Consider the following 21,439-nt stretch of genomic DNA (forward strand, 5'->3'; position numbering starts at 1 on the left):
TTCCCACCATCCCATTATTGAGCCTGGCACATTTCCATCGATCAGCCTCACGCAAAGCAACTCCAGTGCAGGAGGACATTTCTCACTGGCTCTAATCAAGGTCAGCAGAAAGGGGATGGTGATTTCATCCCATTACAAGTGCGAGTTCAAAGGCACCTTTCACTTTGAGTATTTGCTACATGTAGACGTGGCCAACATTTGTTAACAGTTAAGCTGTGTTGCTTATCAGAAAATAGAACAAAACAGATTCACTCTGTTTTCTCGCCTCACCTAATACAAATCTATTGTTTATTTTGAGTTGAGAGAAGAAACAGCAGAGGAAAGTTCACTAAAAAGTTCGCTGACATTTTTTTACAGAAATATTTTCCACTGGAGGTCAACTCCACATTTCCAGCAGTAATTTAATAACCCAAGGCCATCGTATTGAAAATCCCTCTGGACTCGTAACAAACTAGACAGACATCCATAGGTCATTTTCGAAACACTTTGAAGACGACTCCAGAATCCATGCTGCACTATGGATCCATGTTGGACAAATTGTCCCTGAATCTATTTATATTTGTTTTGTATTGTTATGAGGAAGCATTGGCTTATCCAGTTAGAAGGGTCTAGCACTGGTCGCACAACTTAGCTAAAGTCTGGCAGAGCACAGCAATGGTGATCGAGAAAATGAAGGAACATATAGGAAGGCACCGAGGAAAGATTTCTTTACTCATTTTTTTTTTAGCAGAACTACACAGTTTAAAGTCACTCAGAAAGTGAAAGAGATACTGACAGTGGCTTAACCGAGTCCCACTGCTTGTCCTTCCTGAAATGAAGATCCATTCATTATGTCAGTGTTTTTTGAATCTTCAACATGCATACTTCTGTGGTGGATTTCCTTCTTTTTTATTAAAAACAATATAAGGGAATTCAGGTTTACTCAAAAACATGATGTACTCAAACCTGAAAAAAAGCCCTGCTCAAGGCTGGATTTGCCAACCTACAGATTACACTGAGCAGCAGCAGGCAGAAGCTGGAGTCGATCTGTGCTTTCCATCAAGCAGCCCTATGCCATGGAATGCTTCTTGCTGTGTCGGCCAGGCAGAGCATCCCAGGTCACTGAGCCACAAAGGACAGCACAAAGTCCAGCTCCAGCCTTTTACTCTGTGACATGGAAAGAACATGAGTGAGAAAAACCCTGATCTAACCCATTTTGTTTTTCAATCAGAGGATTCAGGCAGGAGTCAAGCACTGGCCAAAAAGGAGATGAGCAGCTTTCCTCCTCCCTCATACCTGCACCATGAGTAAGAGTCACAGTTAATATTCTTTGTCTGCTCCTGGAGCAGCACACGCATCTAATATATTTTTTCCTAGACCAGAGGGGACCCTATAAAACAAGCATTTCCTCTAAAAAACAGCTCCTTCCATGGCTCCGGATAATACGCAGCTGATGTGAGATGATCTGGCTGCAGAGCTTGGCTGGAATAACACTAACAAACCCAGAGTGCAGGCATCCTCCGGCTGCCCCAGGAAAGCTGTCAGCAGCCAGAGGAAAATCCGGCACCTTCAGATGCTGCCTGACCAGTGTCTGCGGTGGTCTGTCCATTCATCTACCCATCCACACATCTGTCCATCCATCCACACATACATCAGTCCCTGACTGGTGAGGAGATCCATGCAGGGTGCATCTCGGTGTCTCTGCTAAGCAGGCAAGGACACACTGGGTTTCTCCAGAGGAAAAACTGGAAGTGTTTGTGTCCCTGGACAGAGTCTGGAAGAGCGTGGGTGTTTCTGCTGGCTCTGAGGGCCTGGCCCCACAAAATACTTAGGCACATGTGTAACTAGAAGTGACGTCCAACAGAGTGCTGCAGACACAGGCGCTTCCAGATCCAGCAGGATCCAAGCAGTTTCCAGGATCCCAACTTTCCAAGAAGTTTTAATTTGCTGGGTTTTTTGTTTGTTTGTTTTTTGTCCAAGACTTCTTTCTGCCTGCCCATGCAGCAGCCAGATTGGACTCCCTGCAGGGTATGGCAGGTCTTACCCCTCATGAGGAAATACATCCACAGAACAAGGTACAAGACTTTGCACTGCTGAACACTAGTTATTAATGAGAAAACCAGAATTAATTCTGGACCAGAAAGCTGGGAGGAAAGCAACAACAATGATGGGCACCATCTCATACCACAGCTATTTTACAGCAATTCCACTTTACATTTTCTGGCCAGCAGAGCTGCTTGAATAATGACATAGCCACATGACACACAAGCAGAAAAGGCTTGAATGTGAATGAATATCAGTTTTCCAGTTCTGAAAGGAATTTAATCATGCAAACTTTCTACCATATTCCAGAGAGCCAAAAAGCAGTGATAGCCCTGAGCTCATCTTTGTGGCGCTTTCTCCAGCACCAGAGGAAACCAGAACTGTTGCCTTGTGGGGAACCTGTCCATGGGGTACAGCTCCTGAAGACCTGGGGGGAAAACCCCTCATGAAGATCTAAGGGGAGACTTCTTTATAAAGGAGATACCAATCACAATCCTGATACAAGAAATATTGTTTCACCTAACAGTATCCAGCATGCATTGCATTGCAAATGCTGTCTGCTAATCATCTTATTTGAAGACACAGCATTTCTCAGCATATAAAACATCTAATTGCGATACTGACTCACATTTGAACTGCAAAGTTAGGCATGCATGTTTTCTGAATGTGCCAAATAGGCCAAACACCATCTAGCCTCCGTATGTAGTTAGAACATGCTTACACCACACGCTGAAGGAAACATGAAAGCCGAACTATTTCTCTGTGTGTGCCCTAACATTTTCAAATGGAATCAGACAAGTATGAAAGTGAAACCATGGAAGATCTCCCATTTTGTTTTGAAAGCTGTCAGAAGGGGAGCTGCACAGAAACAGTTTGTGATCTGCACTGACTTAAACTACACAGTGTTTATGGGAACCCCACTTCTCATCCACAGCATTAATTGTTATCTGCCAAGTTTTTAAACTGAGCACATTAAAACTTTCCTTGCTGGATCTGCATTTTTGTTCATGTAGGACAAAATTCACTGTATTCATTCAACTGTATCACATCTGATAAACATACTTTTCCATCATACCTTCTGGGTCCTCCTTAAAGAAACTACTGAATCAATGCCCAGACCTGTGAGTCACTGCATGAAAGCTGTTGGCGAAAGGGCAGTAGGAAAAGAATTTACAGCAGCTGAATCTTGTGGCAGATCAGTGACTGCATTACGATGGTGTGACATAAACAGAAAAGGTATTTCCAGTCTTGGATTATAAGGCAAAGGATGGGAGATCTGACTTATGAAGGGAGAATAAAATGGTAAAGCCCCCAGTTACATATAACTGCAAGAGCATAAGCTCTGGTTAGAAGTGCACATGGGGATCCAAACTTCTAATGAGTCACTTCAAAAAGAGCAGTTTGCACATTTGTTGCCATACAGCCTGGGACGGCCTGCAGAACAATAGCTGTCTTCCAGCCCTTCCAGGCATCAAACACAGGGCTTCAGGTGGGTGTTAGCCAGTGGTGCATCTGCACCCACCTGCCAGCTGCCTCTGTTTTGAGAAGATCTGCTCCTGTCAAACATGATGTGGTGGTGCTGCTGTTACACATCTTGGGTTAGCAAAGCCAGCATGAGCCTTTCCTGCCTCTCCATCACTCATGCCTGTCAGAACACCTTCATCTGTTAGCCCAACTGATGCCTGTTAACCTGCTGCCCCAAGTCCAGATGCACCAGTGCAATCCACAGGTGAATCCTTGCAAGTCTTCCTAACGTGTTCTGACCAGCACCATAGAAAAGACCTGGCAGGAGCCTTGTGAAGATAATATCCAGGCTTCTGGCTGTGAAAAGGCTTGCAGAGAAAGACCAAGGAAGAGGATGGTGGTCAAAACCTTCCCAACTACATTTCTGCATAAGGAGGCAGAAGCATGAGACAGGTCCACAATAGGGTATGTGGGATCCCTGCACAAAAGCTCGTTGGCCTGAGCTATTCAGTACTGTGAGGATCTTCATTGCTGGGATCTGGTCTGAAGCCTGCCTCTAGGATTCCACTTAAAAAATCTGTTTGATTCTCATTTTGTAGATGTAGCATCTGTCCCGCTTTTTCTACTGGGAGGAGGGAAGGAGTTGTGTAATTAAGTGCAAATAGGGTTCTCATGATGCAATACAGACCCATATAATACTTCCCAGGTGCCACTGTCTCAAGCAACTTGGCAGGAGTTTCCCAGTTGTGAGGCTCGGCTTAAGAATAGCAGCAAACTTGTGTGGTCCTGCAGAAGTGCTCCTTACGTGCGGTGCTCTGATAGTGCACTTGGGAACAGCTGTGCAAGTCCTTGCGTATGGCTGGGATGGTGTTTGGAAGGGAAATCTGGGTTACTTCTTGTGCTTTCCCATCTCCCTCTTCCCTTACAGCCAGCCTTCACTGTAAAACCAAATCGTGTAAGTTTATCACAGGGTGATGGTGCTGTGCAGCTGCTGCAAGTGGCTGGTTGATGTGGTGTTCAAAAAACAGCCAAGGACTTAAAAAAAAACCACCCAACAACAGTAGAAAGAAATCAATGCAATCGCTTTATATAAATAATCCTTACAGGAAGCAAAGTGTGGTGGAGTACAGTAAGTTGCATCCAAATACAGGATGGCAATTTAGGAGACCTGACTGGTTTGCCAGTTGCAGACATGAAAGAAGATGGGGAGTGGACTGGCACCAGTGCTGTAAGTGTTGTGATTCCTGTGCCCACAGAGACTCTGTAGGGCCATGCTGAGATTTCCATCTCCCTCAGCACCACCATTTCCTCTCTACTGTGACCATGCTGGTTGAAATAGCCTTATTTTTCTGGCAAATTCTCTGCTGATGGATTTCAGCTGCTTACCACATTCTTTGCCTTTTGGCTGGATCCCAGAAGCATTTAAACTTTTGGCAATGGAAATAGACAGGTACTATTTTATTTATTTATTTTATTAAGTAAAAGTACGAGCCGTTATTTTTTCTCCAAAGTGATGGCTCATCCCAGCTTATGTTCTCACTGCTGCTGCTCCTGTCTCAGGCATGGCAGGTGGCACAATAAATAGATAATACACTGCACAATCTGACATGGAGCTTTATCAATCAAAACAAGCCTTGCTTTTTTGCTCAGCAGGAAAGTTCAATCGCTCTCCTCTGGTGGAATCAGTCAACACATAATGCTTTCAGCCCAAGATAATGTCAGACTGCAGATTTGGATCTGCTCTCTTGCTGCTTCAGGGCTATTTATATCTTTGTGCCTTGAGGGCTTACTAATTAGCAGCCTCCTTCCACACCCTTTGATATCATTAACGTAATCTCAGTGTAAGTGACTGCTCTCTGATGATATCTCTGGGGGAGTGGAGAACAGCTGGAACCGTTCTACATAGCAGAGCTGGAGCATTTCTCCCAGAGCGGTGGTTGAAAGACGGCAATAATTTTTCCTGTGCAAGCAAAGCCAGCAAAGCACCCTGCCCTGCTCAGAGCGGCTGTGGCCAATGGGCTATCACAGAATCATTACGGTTGGAAAGGCCATTAAAATCATCTAGAAAGACTATCACTCTATGGCAGATGTCATCTCAAATTGAGTCCAGAACTGGGAGGTACTGAGGAGGCCAGTGTGGGTTTTTCAGGCCGTTGCCAACATTATCAGGTAAGTGCCTTTCAATACAATTGTTCTTCTTCTCTTGCTCTCCCTCACCTGCTTGTCTTGTCTTGTTCGTTCTTTTATAGTCAAAAGACCCATCGTGTATTAGAGGCAAAGTAACAATGGAACCAAGACGTGAAAATGAGGAATTTGAGACAGCAGCTGAGAGCTCAGTGCTGGAATTACTCAGCATTTCCCAAACTGTTCAACCCTGTGGGGCCCAGATTCTCACTTGGGAGAGCTGAGGACAAATGTAACACCGCTGAAATCTCAGCTCAGGTAGTTTCTAATAATGCAGTGGATAAGGTTTATTTAAACCATAATTGCTTCCATTCTTTTTTTCCATATTACTCGCTCTGCTGCTCCATAACATTAGTTAATTTAAAGGCCTGTCATTAACTTAGCAACTCGTCCTACAAAGAACAAAACTGGAGATGGGAAAAAGTTTTCTCCCTGTTACAAATGCACTTCAGACCAGAGCAACATTGCTGCCTTCTGATAGCAGCTCCTCCTCAATAAATGAGCCCTTGTAGGAAAACATGCGGTTTCCAATAGCTGCTTTGATATCTGCCATTAATTCCCTACTCTTGCTTGCATGGTCTCTTAGCAACTTCCTGCCCTTTGCTCCTTTTTATTCTTGTTCCTGTTCAAGCACTTCCTTTTGTCGCCAGTCTTTTGCTCCTCTTCAGACTGCTTTAGAGAAAGATAATAAAATCCTTGTGCAGATACAGAGAACCAGCTACAAATGGCTGTGCTAGTGTATTTATGTTTATAGTACGACGCAAAAGAACAGGCTGTCCTGGGTTCTGGTTTCCAACTACAGCGTAAATCCATCAGCAAATATGTTACAACTCTGAAGAAGGGAGCAGAAGCATAACAGCAGACACTGAAGGACTCCAGCAGAGTCGTGTCTTCCAGGACTCCGTATCTCTTAACTCCTCACAAGTGTGAAAAACTGAGACTTTCACCCCAAATTAAAAGAGCAGCCATCTTCTGTTCTCTCATCCTAAAGCAGTTGTTAATTCAGTAATGTCAGCCCTCCCGGTCACTCAGGTAGCAGCATCCATTTGGTGACTCCCCTTTGCCAGGCTTCATGCCCACTCTGTTTACTGCTCCGTGACTCTGTCCCAGGATGACAATAAAATAGGGAGAACTGGTACAGATGGGTTTGAAGGCTCAGAGTAAAGACATGGCAATGCTTTATAATTTTTTACTTCCTTCAAATGTTTCGTATGCAGAGCCATGCTAAGCACAAACCCAGTGACAAGGTAAGAGCATATTAGCGAGTCTGCCTCAGGAGTACATCCCTGTTCTGATGCAGGGAGATGACAGCAACATGTGCAAGAAAGGCTGGCTGAACTGGAGCTTTAATGCAGGGTCTCCACATCTTAATAGACTTTGAGATAAATGGCCTTTTCTTGTCTCCCATATGGTTTTGCTTTCCATGTAACGGGGGAATCATTACTCTGGCTGAAGGAAAGGAGCTGTCTGGAGATGGAGCTGTGTGTGGAGGGAAGAGGAGGTGAAAGAAAAGGAAAATCTGAAAAGGAAGAGAGACCACGTCTGGAGAAGTCATTGTGCAGATGGGGAGTAACAAGATGAGAATGATGCAGAAACTACAAGCAGCCGAGTAGAGGAGAGCCAGCAGTTTGGGTACAGAGTGGTGACTCTGGCTGTGTCCCTGTAGTGCTTCACTCAGAAGGGTTTGCACCAAACACCCTCACACTGAGGAGCAGAGAACAGTGGCTTTCCAGTCCCTATTCTTACCCTACACTTTTCTATTTTCTCTGCTTTCCCCTAAACTTCTGGTTAAGGAAAGAATTTAAATACTGGCTTTCTTAGCTCTAAGTATATACATAAATCCTGAAGTGCTCAGTGTGCTTCAGGCAAAGTCCTTGCTTAAGCACTTTGCTGGTTTGTGCTCTCAGAAAAACAGTTGAGAGGATCTTATTGCCACCAACAGCATTACAGGTTTTTCTGTGCATGTCACTGGTACCATGATCTTGCTGATGCTCTTGAAGAGATGGTAGAAGCAAAGTATGAGTGGACTACGCTCCAAGGCTGTGCTTACACCATTAGCACCTCATGCACAGTGTAAGTTGGGAGCTCCAAACACAGTCTTTTACCCTAGCAATATTTTATGCTTTAACACATTATTTGTCGACATTAAAAAGACATAAAACATATTAAAAGTCAAAGCTAATGCACTCAGTGAGAGGGCAGATCCATGCTTCAAGAAGTCTTCAGTTTTATAAACCAATTTAGCCTGGGTCTATTAAGAGCTTTTCCTGGTGACAGAGTGAGAGCATTTTCTCCACTATAATCATATCAGCCTATATTCTGGGTTAATGGAGATGAATATTACTGCCAGATTTTGTTCTTTCCCTGCATGTAATCTAATGCCAGATGGTTCTGAAGGGGTATTAAATCTCCCATGTGCATGACCTCCCCGAGGTTTTTATCATTACAACCTTAAAATAATTCAAGGAAAGCTTTCCCAAAGCCTGATCATAAACCTCCTAATGAGGTACTGAAGTCACAAAGAAAATCCTCTTGTTAATTCCTGTTTGGTGTTTTTTCCCCTTTATGACAAATAAGCAAAAATCACAGCAGCAGAGATGCTTTTAAACAGTTTCAGCAGAAAACATATTAAAATGAGCATTCAGGTTAACAGTTCAGGTTCCCAGCAGGGTTGGGAGCTGCAGGAATGGATCAGCTATCTCCAGCCTTCAACACAGGGCCCAGCAATGCCACCATCCCTCACTGTGAGTACAGCTTAACTCTGTCAGCAAGTGTCTGCTTTATTCCTAGTGCAACATAACGCCTGGTGTCAGAATGAATATGACCCTATGTCAGACAAGCAGCTGAACTCAGACCTCATCTATGCAAAAGTACAAGGATGTGCACGAGCACTGTAACTTCAGTTCAGCAACAGCAGTCAAGTTTCTAAGAAATTCCTTAGAGTTTTCCTAAGAATTTTCTGCTCCTCATCTGCACGGAGCAGATGGCACATTTTTAATGACTTTATGTTTGGTTTTCTATTTCATGTTTACTGCATGACACCATGCCTTATTTCTGAGATCAAGTAACAGCAAGACAGGACTGTACAGAGCCTCGTGGGCTTTCTGTACTTCTCATTAACGGGTCATCCAAAAACCAACATAAGTTTTCCTGCAGTCATATCACATGTTCTGAGAATAGGGACAGATGAAATATAATCAGATTAAAATAAAAAAGTTCTTCCAGTCTTGGGGTATCCAGACTGGCCAGAAATCTTGTTTCTCAGAGACATATATGTTTTGCTTGTAAAACCCTAATCTCATGAATAACTACTGTGACTGGGAACACTCGATGCCTTTGAAAAGCAATCCTTTTCTCAAAAATACAAAAGTAAGCTTCAGGTAGCTGAAGAAACTAAACCCAGTTCATCAGGATGACATTCATGTGCATGGGAACACCCTGCCTTGCCCTGAAGCCCCAGACTCACCTCTCAGCACGTAGGAAGTATTGGTCACTACTTAGTACTTGACTTTCAAGGTCAGACTGGATGGGGCTTCAAGCACCTGATTAGAGCACTGCAGGGCAGTTGGACTAGATGAGCTTTAAGGGTCCTTTCTAAGTCAAACAATTCTCTGACTATCACTAAGGCTTGACTCACTGAGCAGTATATGGTTCCCTACATCAGAGATGTTCTTGCTTGCTTGTTATCACCTCCTCTATCCACATGGTGCATGTGTGCAGATATCTGACATGTCTGCTGGCAGACACAGGTAACCTTTGGGAAGGTTAGATCTGAACCATAGGTGCTGAGCTCTGTACAGGTACTGGAGAAAGCACCATCTCAGTAGACAGCAGCTCAGTTCCTTAAACATCTCAATGGGAGTCTATCCCAAATACCTCAACTTGACCCTTTCCCAACCATGACTTCTCCACCCTAAGTCTGTCCCTGTCACATTCATTAACATCCAAGCGGACCTGAAACCACTTCCTTCCCTCTCACAAGTTCCTTATTAGCCTCATTAGCAGCACTTTAGATCCCAGCACCACCACTGAGCCCTAAGCTCACTTTGTATGGCTCCACCACACCTCATTTTCCCTCTGCCTTGCTAACACATCTCCATCGAGTGCAACATGATAGCAGCCTGCCCCATACAAAGCATCATCTCACCTGGAGGGGAAACATCTTGATTTGTAGGGATGACTCCTGGCAAAGGTTTTAGGGCCAAAACCTTCTCTGAGGCTGGAAAAGGCCAGAGCATGCAGGGCCAGTAGCAGATTGGCATCATTTCTCTGGGTCTGTCTGTACCCCAGTGGCAGCAGCACAGAAAAGGCAAAACTGAGTATGGAAGAAACTGATGACAGAACACAGAGCCTGCAGCCTGTGACATCCTGCCCTGAGCTCAGTCTTTTACAGCTGCGTGTGTTATTTGCTATCCCGTGCCAAAAACCAACCAAATAAATAAATAAATAGTCTATGCTTTCTGTCTGCTGAACCTTCAAATGAATCTACGAGCAGTGCTGCCACCAGCCCTGGCTGGGAGGGACCTGATGGGCTGGGTGGACTGGGGCTCGGGCAGGGCCACGGGCTGCGCGTCCCAAAGGACCGCGGGTATTTCTGGCACATGGTGGGGCCAGCAGCACTTGGACAAGGAGTGATTTTACTAAAAAAGGAACTTGGTGAGCACTGCGGTCCTGCTCTGCCTACATCAGGAGGGACATGGAGGCAGATGCCTTTCTGCATCCCCCTGCGCTGCACAGAGCCCAGCACTCAGCAGCAAACTTCTACATGGAAACTATTAGCAAATAATAACACTTCCCTTTATAGCTGTGCATTTCCACATTGCTGCTTTCATTTTCTTTCTTTTTTTTTCTTTTTGTGTTTGGTTTTTCTTTCTTTTTCTCCTTAACACTTGGGTTTGTTTTGTGTCACCGTGCACTAGCAAGGACGGAGAGACTTTTAAATTGCAGTAATCTGAATTCTATAAATAACAAAGCGACAAAGGTCTGTGATGAAACACAGCGTACGCCGTATCCACAAAAAATAAGTACTCTGTGTTCCTTAAGAGATCATTGAGATAACAGTGACACAACTGAGTACCTGCTCGCGTCCACTTAAATCAGCTAATATGCTCCCAGAGCAGAACTATCTACCTTAGGAAAAGAAGCAGCAGAAAAGAAGCAGCAGAAAAGCCCCTACCAGTAGGAGAAATTATTGCATTCCACTTCGACAGAGATTGATTATTATGAATCAGTCTAAAAATACGCTTGTCCCGTGTGGGAGTAAGCGCTCTTCTATTCATCAAGTTGCTTTCAAATAATCATTAAACATCTTAAGGCAGAAGACAATTTTGCTCATGCAAAATAAATGCTGCTTATAGTTATATGACAAAGACCATCTATTTTTTTTTTTTCTCTTTTTATATTTTAAAGCATCTGCAGCATTTTTGATCAGGAGAAAAATGTACAGGGGGCTCTGATAACTGCAGTGCTGTCTTTTCCAGTTGCATATCACAGCTGATTTTTCCCAGTAACTTTTATTGAATTAAATTAATATTTGGTAATAATCTTCTAGTCTCAGCTATAGTCTCGGTGGCTTCTCAAATGGAAACAGATCAGATTTAAAGGCCAAAAGTCACTTTTGTGGTGTTTTGGGGAAAAGAGCATGAGTAGGTTGATGTTTTTTTTTTGGCTTGGTGGGACAAGTACTTGCAGGTATGAAATGATTTATTAACAGAGGTGCTGGCTCCCCTGCACCGCTGCTTTCTGGCACTTGATTTTCCAGGTGTCTCTGGGCGGACCCTGCAGATTCATCTTGGTGGCAATGCTCTGGGAGAAGGTTCCTGGCTGAGGAAATGTGGATGAACAAGAAGTTAGGCAAAATAAAAGGGCTTAACCATTAAAAATGATGATAATACAAAGATGGAAGGACATCAGGAAGCAACAAGAGACTATTAAACTAAATTCATGTATACAGAAAATTTATCCTGTGAATCATTCCCCAAAACTTTGCTCTGCATTTAGAGCTCAACATTTCTGGTAGAAGAGGAACAATAAACCTTTTCCCACCTGCTCTGCAGGGCAGGTGAAGCACAGAGTGGGCAGATACTGCCCAGTACTTAGCCAGCAGATCTGGTGTTACTGCTGAGGCTGATTCCACAGATACCTTTATTTGGAAGAGTGAGAGATAGGCCTCTTAGCTGCAGCATTTCCAGCAGTCCTCCTTTTCTTCAGCAGTACAGTCATAATTTAAGGCTTAGCACTCATCCAACCCAAGCAGCACTGAGAGGCGGTGCTTCCACTGATGCTTTTTCCATTACAAAATAGCATTCTACCCAAACATACTTTGTTTGACACCAATAAATCAGGGCAGCTCTTTTAATCAGATCTGAGACTGAACGAGGCTAAAGTTGGTTTTTGTTTTTTGCTTGCTTGGGTTTTTTTTTTGTTTGTTTTTTTTTTAAGCTTATAAAATTTGGTGACTTTTCAAAGAAAACTCTTTCTGTTATTGTTGAAGTGGCACAGCCCAGCACTCCCTGTTCCTGGCAGCAGCTTAGAAGGTCTCTGAGAAATGCATCTCTTGTGGCAGCTCTGACCCAAATGAAATCAAGAAACCTTGGAAATCTCCCAGGAGATGGATTTCTGTGGGTTTTCCAATTTAAACAGGTGCAGATAAGCGAAGATAAGTGTCTGAGAGAGATCTGCAACATATGGAAGGTTAATCTCTAACAGAAATGTCTATTTTTGTGATCTTCTCCTCCTTTTGAGATGTGCCTACAGACACCTGATTCACGGTGGAGAGAGTTATGTAAATTAATGAATGGGTAAAATAGATACAGTAGAGTGGAGCTTTCATTCTCAGCTGCAGTTAATGCTTTCCAAAGGAGATATTATTTTAATTGACCAGTCAGTGCTTCAGGATGACAGGGAGAAGATCTTCAAAAGCTCAGCACTTCTGATGCTTTTCCCAGGAAACAAGGACAAAGGGAAATAACGCTCTTGTTCTGTTAGTTATGTATTTTAAATGTGCTGCTTCAGATCAGATCTCAAGTTCTTCTACCATGCTTTCTATGCCAAAAAGAGAAACAGACAGCTTTATTTGCAGAACAGCTTTCACAAGTTGTACCACAGTTTATTTTATGATTTCAATATCTTCTGTATTTCTTTAACTCCATTTCTTCATGACTAACTCAACGACACCAAGTGTTGCTAAGTAACATCCTGTAGGCATCTATAATTTTCCTACATGACTGCACTATAACTGAATGTTAATACTTTGCAAGGCAGTAACTACCAGCAATAGCCAATGTCTTACTTCAAGGCCAGGTTGTACGGGGTTCTGGGCAGCCTGGTCTAGTATTAAATGGGGAGATGGTGGCCCTGCCTGTGGCAGGAGATTGGAGATTCATGACCCTTGAGGTCCCTTCCAACCCAGGCCATTCCGCAATACTTTAAGGTGAACCATGGTACATTCTTATTACAACAGTATTATGCCTCCAAATAGCACCCATCACCAGGGTAATTAACCATTCACCTCCTGGAGCTTGATGTCCTAGAATGTCCAACACCAGAGGAATGCACTTTTCTTGAAGAAGGAGCTGAAAAAGACATAGACCAAGACATATTTTAGCTTAACTCCTGCCTGGAATGATTTGCTGGTGTTAACCAGCATGGACAGAGTGAAAAATCCATGTCTCAGACAATAGGTGATGATGGCACTGTGGTGATGTAAAGCGAGATGCTATGGTGTGGGTCCCAACACACACTGAGTTAAGAGGGAGTTTTCTGCCCACATAAAATTTGAGAAGTCAGCTACATAATTAATTACTGGGGAAATACATCATTTTTCACCCTTTTCATTCTGTGGTAAAAGAAATTAAAGGAAAAAAAAATTACCTTTAATAATTTCAAAATGTGTTTTCTCATCAATCTCCATTTGGTGTAACCAGACTTGCAGGAAGTTCTAAAGCTGCAGTGGAACAGAGGAGGGCTTTGGGAATTCAGAGCATTTCAGAAACATAGCTCAGATTGTGCCAGGTGATGTCTGCCTGTCTCAATCTTAATGATACTTTACAGTAAAACTTATGCTAGAGTAGAGACGCTTTGCATGCATGAGAACCTGTGTGTTCAGACACGCACAGGCTGTACATGCACAGGCCGTACATGCATGTGTGTGCTGCTGCATACATGTTCACACATGCACAACCTCATCTAACAGCAAAGGGAATGGAGTTCATCAATAATTGTACAAATTGTACTTTCCCCCTTTTCTCGGTTGAAGGTCTACCATCGACATGTTTTGTTATAGAAATCAGATTCATTCCATCTCAAGAAACTGTTTGCTTTGCCATGCAATGAGGTAATGAAAAAGTGAATAAATCTTTCCAGTGGAGTAACTGCATGATACTAAACCAATGTTTTATCTTATCCTCACCGTGTACTTCGGTTTCTTTAAACGCATCTTTGCAGCAACCAAACGAGCCATAAATTAGTCATGATGATATTACAGCTGAATTTAATTTAAAGTCTCTCAGCAAGTTGCTAAGGGTTTCTTGCCTAGGTCACTCCTAAGGAAATTTGAAAACTCTGGTATGATTTATGAATATTGCTATATTACTAGAGTATAAAGGACTATGGGGAATACAAGCACATAAACCTCTGTTTAATTCAGCTCCAATAAAAATTTCATTCCTTATAGCAAAATAAACACGTAAATCAATGTTTAATGATTCTGTTGTTTTATTATGTAACTTATTATTTGCCTTTAAACATCCAAGCCAAATAAAATCTGGGACCCTGCTCATTTCTGTTGAAACATAATTAGTTAACAATTGGATCTGTTCTGCAGAGGTTGCTTTCTTCAGTGGAAATCATAACACAAAATAAGAGAAGACAGACCAGGAAAAAAAGGCCTGGCTTCTCTTTTTCCCCCATGTATAAACACATTAGCTCTGTTATTAGCCAGTTCCTCAGTGTAAACATCTTTTTTTTCCCCCCCTGGAATTTACTCATCTGTCTAGGGGATAATTACTTCTCTAAAATTACCATGCATTCAGTATTCAAGTTCAGAGGTGCTTTTACCTCGAGACTCCTGCAGGTTCTCTGGACATGCAACTTCTTTTGCTCCTCTCATCTTGCAGTCTCTCCTTGTATATGGGAAATAGCCCCATTGGTATTAATCTCCTTCAGGTAATGGGACAGCGGCTGGCTGCAGGTGACAACGGGAGAGAAAGGGTTAATTTCTGGATAAAGGACTTGAAGCTTTAGCCACTTTTTCCCCCAGACTTCAGGATATACCTGAATAATGTATAATTCCTTCCGAAAGAAGTCAAAGTCACAAAACAGCTCATCACAAATTTAGACTCATTTTGGTCACCTGCTGATGTTCTAGATCTCCTTTAAAGAAGTAAGGACCATGGGACTTCCACAGGCAGTAACGTGGGGATGTTTTTCATCACCTACCCATTGCCATCCATAAGCACAAGGATCCGCTGCCTTTTGCAGTACTGTGCCATCTCTGTGTACTTGCCCTGGTGAGTATGTAACTTTGCAAGCTAGTGTCATTTCTGACTTACCATAGGGACATGCACCTTAGTTTCTCTGAAATACTGCACACAATCCCACAATCCTTGGTGACTGGGACACAATAATTCCCCAGGATAAACCAGATTTTGTCTTGGCAACGTTGCTTGACCTTAGATGAGCCACTTAATCTGCCTCTTTCCCTATTTAAGTTGGATAATATTGGCACAACTAACCTGCTGAAGAAGGTGACAGTCTACACAAATAGTTGATGTAGGTTTAATATTTCTCAAGTACCAAACTGCTGAAAAATACTGTCAGTCCCAAGCGTACGCTGCTGTAATTACAGTATATGATGGAAATGGGGCAGCTAGGCAAATCACTTTGTGCCAGCCTTTTTCTTTCCTGCTCAGCTTCGCATGTACATGTTCAATGGAAAGGAAATTTGAAAATTTAAGTGCCCTTGAAACTAGATCAGAAACTTTCAACCAATGGAAGATATCTATTAACCACGTCTATCAACATCGACCTGGCTGTTTCTTCTAGCTGACTGTGTCTGATCCTCTTGCTACATGTGCCAAAATCCTCTATTCTTACTGGTAAGGGGAGAACATTTGGAGGAAAGGATTATGCTAGCTCAGGGGTCACCCCATCTCTTCCCAACACTTTGCTCTGCAACCTGCTTGTCAATGAATTCAGATGTCATTATCCCATTTGGTTGGAAATTCCCAGCAGAAGAGTGCCAGCCCCATATTTCTTCCATCCTCAGAATAACAATCCAGTTTTCTGAGGTTAGTATTACATTACTTGTACAAACCTTAATGCAGTATATTCTGTTTCTTCTGCAGGAGGAGCAGGAAGGTTTTCAGTACTCTGAAAGAAAAATGCTTCTTTTAGTGTATAAAGTTATCAGAAAGGGCTGAAGTTTTCTGTGAAGACTGTGCACCCACTAAATACATGCTGTCTTGAATCCCTTCCCTCCCTCTCCCATATCTTCAATTGTAACTTTCTTCTGTTTGCAAAACACCTGGCCCATTTTTGGGCACCACCAGGAACAAGAACAACCTTTGTACATTTCAGTCACAGCCAGTTGGAGGCATTTTAGATAAACAATCTACTTTGTCCTCACTTTGGGCACAAGTTTGACTGGGAAGCAAAGAGGGCCTTCTCATTTTCTCAGTGCCACATTCCCACAGGGAATTCCTGGGATTTCTCAGTATCCACCTGAATGATTCACAGTGCAGCTATACCACATTATGTCAACCAAGTGTTCCACTGCCCATCAGGTTTGTGCATCTTCAAGCAGAATAAAGCATGGAATAATTTGATTGCATGCTATTTTGTTATGAAGATGAAAAAACTGGGGCTATTCTCTGGTAAAATTGCCAAGAAAAGAAAAAGCAAACAAAACAATAGCCTAGAGATAAAAAACCCCAAAGTCCCAGAAAATGTCAACTCCAAGAAATGTGGTGGGTGTAAAAACCACAAATTAAGCTTTACATTCATATACAGCATCAACACTTGTTCCAAACAATGCTCAATGGTGAGAGCTGGGAACACCGCAAGTGCTGCCTCCCACTGCGGACATGCCTCCCATTCCTTGCTCTGTGTGTCCCACGGCTGCTCCTTCCCACAGATCCTTCCCATGGTCAGCCCTGCACAGCCACCATCTGTTCTGCACTATGCCTGGAGCAGTTCTGATTCCTCCTTGTGACACCCTTTCCAGTAGGATGGAAGTGGGGTTGCTCCAATAGCTGGGGTAATACCTCATGGCACTGTGCAAACAGGGATTAGAACAAGTCACTGGATACAGATCTACCTTTTCCTCTGCATAAATTTTTGGGGATCTGTAAGCAGTATTTATAAAACTGTAGAATGGCCTGTGTTGAAAACGATGTCAAAAATCATACAGTTTTAACCCCCTGATATGTGAAGGGTCCAAACACCAGACCACACTGCCCAGAGCCACATCCAGTCTGGCCTTGAATCCCTCCAGGGATGGGGCATCCACAGCCTCCTTGGGCAACCTGTTCCAGTGCATCACCACCCTCTGTATGAAAAACCTCCTCCTGTCTTAGTTTCATACCATTCCCCCTTGTCCTTTCTCTATCTACCCTCATGGATTTCTGGACTAAAAAATAAATCACATCAGAATATTCTTTTTTTCCCCAGCAAAATCTCCAAAATTTGACCAGTGTTGTTTTCTCTTTGTTTGCTGAGCAAATACTTACTGTTATACTCACAGAACAAATACACTAAATCTGTACAGCATGAACATCCTCAGCTCTGCAAGACCTCAGTAATTACTAACGATATTATGGAAGCTATAACACAAACTGCTTCGGTGGAAAAAAAAAGTACATTTCAACAGGCTGTGTTTTATTATGTACAGCCAAAGCATCAGAAACTATTTTAAAAGTCTTTATAAATATTTGTTTTAATGCAGTTGGCATAAGTTCTCACTGAGTGGAAAAGAATATTCTTATATAAATCTACATTTTCTCTGACCTATACATTTTTTGGAAGTTAATCTAGATGCTGTTACATCATGCAGAGAAAGCAAATACACAGTAGGACTTAAAATCTTCAATCAAACTCACTTGTGCTGTGGTATTTGTCAAAAATAAATGCTTGCCCACCTTCAAGACATTCCCAGAGAGTTTGCTTGGTAGGTGTGCTCAAATTTTTCGAGCGTGAAGGAGCTGCTGAATTGCTGGCAAAGTGAGCTAACGTTGAACTAACATGAACTTCATGCAAATTTTTGAGATTGCCAGAGCTGCTGGTTGGGGTGAACTTGTAGTAACAGGCTTGTCGGAGAGCTGCCTGTCTGGCAGGCTGCATGCTGCAGCTGGAGCTGTCTTGGCTTGATTCTGCTCTGAAGCTGGGACAAGCTTGTCCAGCCCAGCCATAAACATCGAGCTACAGAGCAACTCAATAGCCCCAGAGCAGCTGAATGTCAGGGCAATTCCAGAGCCAAGTTGAACCTTCAGAGAAGCTCCGAAGTGGAAAGTTTTTTGAGACCAGATTGGGTCAAAGCCCATTTCAGCTGTGCTTAGGAAGCTGTGGTCTTGGGAGAGATGACTATCTGGGATGCCTATAGCTGTAAAGGCATCTCCGTATTGAAGCCATGGAGCTGGACAAGTGGAAATTAGCTCCATTCAGCACAGCAGCGAGGCAAGATTTCCAGGGAGAAATGATACCTTAAATAAAACCCAGTATAAAAAATGAAACAAAAGCCAAAATGGATAAAGGGGATAAGACAAGGGGGAATGGCTTTAAACTTAAGGAAGGGAAATGTAGGCTAGATGTTAGGAAGAAATTCTGTACTCAGAGGGCAGTGAAGTAGTGGCACAGCTGCCCAGAGCTGTGGGTTCCCATCCCTGGGGGTGCTCAAGGCCATGGGGCTCCTGGGCAGCCTGAGCTGGTGGAGGCAGCCAGCCCACGGCACAGGGTTGGAGCTGGGTGGGCTTTAAGGACCTTTCCAACCCAAGCCTTTCTATGATTCTCTATGGACAACCTTCACCAGCTTCTGTTGTTCTTTTCCCAGCTCATTGTCAGAATGACTTCGCTGATATTTCGCCAAATGACATATAACAAATGGCCAACAAAGCAAACAGTAAGACCAGGCCAAAAAGAAAAGAGGAAACATCTAAAAGGAGGAAAGGGACAAATGAGTCTTCAGAGAATACGAGAAGCATAGAATGCACTGACTTTGTGTCTGGTACATTTTGCTTCATTTCCAGTAATTCACGCCATGTAAGATTTCTAGAAACAAATAGATCAAACATTTACAAAAAAGAAAAAAGAAAAAAAAACAGAAAACCAGCCCAAAAAACAAGTTGAGCCACTGCAGCCAATGAAAAAGTGGATCCAAGATGAGCAGGGAGAAAAATACAAGATTTCCAACAGTTCTGACAGTCAAAACTGACTGTCATCAGGTCAGCAACTCAGAATTCTTCCACTTCTAATTTCAGACGGAAGAAGTAAATAAACAAGATCATTTCTTCTGTCCCTGAACTCTGTCATTAGGATTCCTCCCACCCCTACTGCTTTGCACTAGATGGACTGCAGACCTCAGACAACTTTGGGCCAAGGTCTGTGTTTCCTTTTTGGAGCTGACCACTGTTTAGCACACTGCTGGAGCTAACCAAGCCTCCAGTGACAAAGCCAGTGCTATGAAGGCAGCAAACCTTCCAATATCACCACTAGGTACCTCAGTGAGTCGCTGCTGTCACCAGTGCTGGGTGTTTTAATATACCCTTCAGGTGTGACACTGGAAAGAACTTTGGAGATCTGAAACAGGAAACAAAGTGGGCACAAGGTTGAAAAAGACAACAACAACAACAAAAAAACTGTAAAATTTGTATATAAACACAAATACACAAATATAAACATATATATGTATATATATATATATGGAAATAAAAATAAAATATAAAAATATGGTTAAATAAAAATATAAATGAGAAATGTGCTGGAACAGGCTGCCCAGTGAGGCTGTGGATGCTCCATCCCTGGAGGTGCTCAAGACTAGGCTGGATGGGGCTCTGGGCAGCCTGGTCTAGTAGCAGATCTGGAGGTTGGTGGCCCTGCCTGTGGCAGGGGGGGTTAGAATCTGATGATCCTTGAGGTCCCTTATAACTCAAGCCATTCTATGATGAATTACAATAACAAAATAAAGCTCGTTCATATCCTCATTGTGAACAAGCAGTAGCTTCTTATGGGCAGAATCTTCATAGGACCACTTTCCACATCTTTATTTTCCATTAGGACAGAGGAGGTGTCTCTGAAGCACACACTGTTTATGTCTCTCTCTACCCAGTGAATGTGAAAATCAAAACTGTGTCTGTTACACAAATATTGGGAAATAACTCCCTAGATAAGCTGTGCATGTATTTGCAAGTAAAATATGCAGCCATACCAGTCTGCGCACACAAAGCACACAATCTGAACGTGCAAATAGGAGCTCCTGGCAGGTTAATGCTTTACAGGAGACCAAACTCCCAACCAGAAACACAAATCCAGAGGAACTGTCACTACAGCCACGCCACCAAATGACAGCAGAACAATTACCCCTAATAGCTGTGTCTTCATTTCTGTTTGAGCTTCTTGCATGATCCTCCCTCAATTCCCTTATCCATGATTATAGCTCAGATAAGAACTCTCCTAACCTCACCATCTAATATCTGTACAATCTTACAGGCATGGATCAGACCGAGAGCACTTGGCTACTAGACAGAAAATTGCATTTGACTTCTGGTTTTCCATTTCTCCTCTGGTTTTGTTTTCTCTTAAGCTTAAAAACATTTTCCATTAAAGAAATCATTTCCTTTCTCTGGGAGGCTGAACGAAAAGCTACTAAAATCTCTGACAGTCTTTTCATTAGGGTACCAGGGCTTTACATTAGAATTTCAATTAGAAGTAGTGAATGTAGAAGCATAAAGAAGTGAAAGATAAAGGAGGGGAAGGTAGGAAGTTGAAAAGTCCCACCAACATTTACAAACCTCTAGGGTTTCATTTGGCTTTACCTTAAGTTTAGGTCAAAGGTTTGGGACAGCTTTTATTCTCCTCATTCCCCATTTGCTCTGATCTTTTCCAGAGGGAGAATCCTGACAGATGAGCTGTGAAAAGGGAAGAATCGATCTGATAAAGTGGGACTCAGAGCTAAGTAATGGAGCAACCATCACAAAACCAGGGCTTTGCATTGCTCTGAGCTGAGAGCACAAGATGAGGTTGCTACTGGGAAACAGTTTGCTTGGGGACAGTATTTTATAAAGCCTCAGCCAAGGGAATAGGTATTTTATCCTCCAGAAGTGGAGGGATCCAGGGTGACCCTGCCGCTGTCTTGCCAGCCTTGGCTTCATAAGAGGGACAAGGCAGAGAGAAATGGATTTTGGTGGTCAAGACAAGGAGATATGAATGATACAGGTCTGTAAGGAGAGACTGTATCTTCAGGTTAACTTACTGGTTTCAATTTTCAGCTGATACAGTGTGAAAATCAGAGCAGATTCTGGCTTGTCTCCTAGCTAGCTTCAAAGTAAGTACAAATGAATTTAACCAAATTAAGCTAACCTATTGGATTTAGAAAAGAAAATATAGCAGGAACATGGGAGGAGTGAAGGATGTTCACAAAAGGAGCTGATAAAAACCTGTCAATAAGGGGGTGCAGTGAGGGAAACAGGGACCTTTCAGACCATTTTCTAACTATCAATACTATCTAATAGTCCATCTTCTGAGAAACTTTTAATATTTTGGGAGCTGATTCTTTTCA

The 21,439-nt window shown here is 42.8% G+C and overlaps 1 long non-coding RNA gene across 32 annotated transcripts in view; it reads right to left on the reverse strand.

The window, feature by feature from the left end:
* Positions 1 to 274: 274 nt before the first annotated feature.
* Positions 275 to 21,439, reverse strand: part of LOC107319935 — an 80,405-nt gene continuing 59,240 nt past the window's right edge. For 22 of the 32 annotated variants that reach the window (XR_001558016.2, XR_001558042.2, XR_001558037.2 and 19 more), the window contains 6 exons: positions 20,697 to 20,789; positions 19,382 to 19,461; positions 15,986 to 16,041; positions 14,728 to 14,854; positions 13,543 to 13,615; positions 12,715 to 13,244 (listed from right to left, as the gene is read on the reverse strand). This is a non-coding gene — a long non-coding RNA (uncharacterized LOC107319935). Of the gene's footprint in view, positions 13,245 to 13,542; positions 13,616 to 14,727; positions 14,855 to 15,985; positions 16,042 to 19,381; positions 19,462 to 20,696; positions 20,790 to 21,439 lie in introns of all 32 variants that reach the window. The other 10 variants (XR_001558038.2, XR_001558030.2, XR_004308771.1 and 7 more) reach the window with 6 other exon arrangements.

The sequence above is a fragment of the Coturnix japonica genome, chromosome 12 (genome assembly GCF_001577835.2).
Source record: "Coturnix japonica isolate 7356 chromosome 12, Coturnix japonica 2.1, whole genome shotgun sequence".
Classification (NCBI taxonomy): Eukaryota; Metazoa; Chordata; class Aves; order Galliformes; family Phasianidae; genus Coturnix; species Coturnix japonica.